We start from the raw sequence: 3,448 nt of genomic DNA, 5'->3' as shown, positions 1-3,448 counted from the left end.
GAGACTTCATCAATACCACATGAGACCTACTAGAAATGCTAAAGGGAGTTTTTCCATCTGAAAGAACAGAATGTTAATGAGCAATAATAAATCATCTGAAGGTACAAAACTTACAGGTAATAGTAGGTATGCAAAAAATCACAGAATATTATAACACTATACTTGTGATGTATAAACTACTCATATCCTCAGTAGAAAGATTAAAAGATGAAGCAATTGAAAATACAAACTACAATTCCTCAAGGCATAAACAGCACTAGGAGATAGAAATACAAAGGACAACAGGTTAAAAAGTGAAGAGGCGAATAGAGGCCGCGTGCGCAGAGCGAGCGCCTGCTGCCTCCCCGCCCCTCCCGCAACGCTCGACCCCAGGGTTCCCCTGGCTCCTCTGCCCACCATGGCCGACATGGAAGCAGCGTTCGACGACGCAGTGGAAGAACGAGTGATCAACGAGGAATACAAAATATGGAAACAGAACACCCCTTTTCTTTATGATTTGGTGACGACCCATGCTGTGGAGTGGCTCAGCCTAACTGCCCAGTGGCTTCCAGATGTAACCAGACCAGAAGGGAAAGATTTTAGCATTCATCGACTTGTCCTGGGGACACACACATGGGATGAACAAAACCATCTTGTTATAGCCAGTGTGCAACTCCCTAATGATGATGCTCAGTTTGATGTGTCGCACTACGACAGTGAGAAAGGAGAATTTGGAGGTTTTGGTTCAGTTAGTGGAAAAATTGAAATAGAAATCAAGATCAACCATGAAGGAGAAGTAAACAGGTCCCGTTATATGCCCCAGAACCGTTGTATCATCGCAACAAAGACTCCTTCCAGTGATGTTCTTGTCTTTGACTATACAAAACATCCTTCTAAACCAGATCCTTCTGGAGAGTGCAACCCAGACTTGCGTCTCCGTGGACATCAAAAGGAAGGCTATGGGCTTTCTTGGAACCCAAATCTCAGTGGGCACTTACTCAATGCTTCCGATGACCACACCATCTGCCTGTGGGACATCAGTGCCGTTCCAAAGGAGGGAAAAGTGGTGGATGCGAAGACCATCTTTACAGGGCATACAGCAGTAGTAGAAGATGTTTCCTGGCATCTGCTCCATGAGTCTCTGTTTGGGTCAGTTGCTGATGATCAGAAACTTATGATTTGGGATACTCGTTCAAACAGTACTTCCAAACCAAGCCACTCAGTTGATGCTCACAATGCTGAAGTGAACTGCCTTTCTTTCAATCCTTATAGTGAGTTCATTCTTGCCACAGGATCAGCTGACAAGACTTGCCTTGTAGGATCTGAGAAATCTGAAACTTAAGTTGCATTCCTTTGAGCCACATAAGGATGAAATATTCCAGGTTCAGTGGTCACCTCACAATGAGACTATTTTGGCTTCCAGTGGTACTGATCGCAGACTGAATGTCCGGGATTTAAGTAAAATTGGAGAGGAACAATCCCCAGAAGATGCAGAAGACGGGCCACCAGAGTTGTTGTTTATTCATGGTGGTCACACTGCCAAGATATCTGATTTCTCCTGGAATCCCAATGAACCTTAGGTGATTTGCTCTATATCAGAAGACAATATCATGCAAGTGTGGCAAATGGCAGAGAACATTTATAATGATGAAGACCCTGAAGGAAGCGTGAATCCAGAAGGACAAGGATCCTACATATGTCTTTACTTCCTGTGATTTTAGACTCCCCTTTTTTCTTCTCAACCCTGAGAGTGATTTAACACTGGTTTTGAGACAGACTGTGTTCAACTATCGCTCTATATAATAGGTACCACCAATAATGCTATTAGCCCAAACAGTGGGTGTTTTCTAAATATTAATTCAGCAAAGCCACAGACTTACGTTGAAATTTTCTTCAGGAATTTTCTAGTAACCCAGGTCTAAAGTAGCTACAGAAGGGGGACTATTATGTGTGATTATTTTTCTTCTTATGCCATATATCCCCAAGTTTTTCAGACTCATTTAAGTAAAGGCTACAGTGAGTAAGGAATAGAGCCAAATGAGGTAGGTGTCTGAGCCATGAAGTATAAATACTGAAAGATGTCACTTTTATTCAGGAAATAGGGGAGATTCAAGTCATATAGATTCCTGCTCGAAAATCTTGACACCTGACTTTCCAGGATGCACATTTTCATATGTAGACCAGTTTCCTCTTGGTTTCCTCAGTTAAGTCAAAACTACATGTTCCTCTTTCCGCATATATTCATATATTTTTGCTCGTTAGTGTATTTCTTGAGCTGTTTTCATGTTGTTTCTTTCCTGTCTGTGAAATGGTGTGTTTTTTTTTTGTTGTTGTTGTTTTTAACGTGGGACCACCAAGTTGTAAAGATGTATGTTTTTACCAGACAGTTACACCACAGGCAGACTGTCAAGCTGAGAAGAGTGAATCAATAACTTGTATTTGTTTTAAAAATTAAATTAATCCTTGATAAGAGTTGCTTTTTTTTAGGAGTTAGTCCTTGACCACTAGTTCGATGCCATCTCCATTTTGGGTGACCTGTTTCACCAGCAGGCCTGTTACTCTCCATAACTAACTGTGTAAGTGCTTAAAATGGAATAAATTGCTTTTCTACATAAAAAAAAAAAAAGTGAAGAGGCAAAGTGAAGAGTTGTTATTCATTTGCTCTTTTCTTGTTTAATTGTGTATGCAATTAGTGTAAAATCATCATCAGATTAAAATAATGAATATTATTTGCAAGTATCATGGTAATCTCAAATTAAAAAACACAGAGGATACACAAAAAATTAAAAGCAAGCAACTAAATAATATAACCAGAGAAAATCACCTTAACTAAAAGAAAGACAGGAAGAAAGAAAACAAAAAAGGAAGACAAGACCAGAAAACAATCAGAATGCAAAGAGCAAAAATGGCAGGAGTAAGTCCTTACTTATCAATAATAACACTGAATGTAAATGGACTAAACTATCCATTCAAAAAACAGAGTAGCTGAATGGATTAAAAAAAAAAAATAGGGACATGACACGTATACACTGACAATAAAGGGGATGGAAAAAGGTATTCCATGCCAATGGAAACCATAAAAGAAAAAGCGTAGCTATATTGATATCACTAATAGATATCAAGACAAAAACTATGAAAAGAGACAGAGAAGGTCATTATATAATGATAAAGGGCTCAATTGATCAAGAAGATATGAAAATTTTAAATACATATGCACACAATACTGGAGCACCCAGATACATAAAGAAAATATTACTAGAGCTAAATAGAGAGATGGTCCTCAATAAAATAATAGCTGGAGGCTGTAACACCTCACTTACAGCAGTGGACAGATTTTTCAGACAAAAAATCAACAAAGAAACATCAGACATGATCAACAAAGAAACATCAGACATGATCAACAAAGAAACATCAGTGGACATGATAGATATTTACAAAACATTTCATGCAACAGATGCAGAATATACAT

The 3,448-nt window shown here is 38.8% G+C and overlaps 1 pseudogene; it reads left to right on the top strand.

The window, feature by feature from the left end:
- The first annotated feature begins 304 nt into the window (after positions 1 to 304).
- On the top strand, positions 305 to 2,605 carry LOC102124449 (histone-binding protein RBBP4 pseudogene; annotated as a pseudogene).
- Positions 2,606 to 3,448: the final 843 nt, after the last annotated feature.

This window comes from Macaca fascicularis, chromosome 12, assembly GCF_037993035.2.
Source record: "Macaca fascicularis isolate 582-1 chromosome 12, T2T-MFA8v1.1".
Taxonomy (NCBI): domain Eukaryota; kingdom Metazoa; phylum Chordata; class Mammalia; order Primates; family Cercopithecidae; genus Macaca; species Macaca fascicularis.
This window is presented reverse-complemented; position numbering and strand designations above follow the sequence as displayed.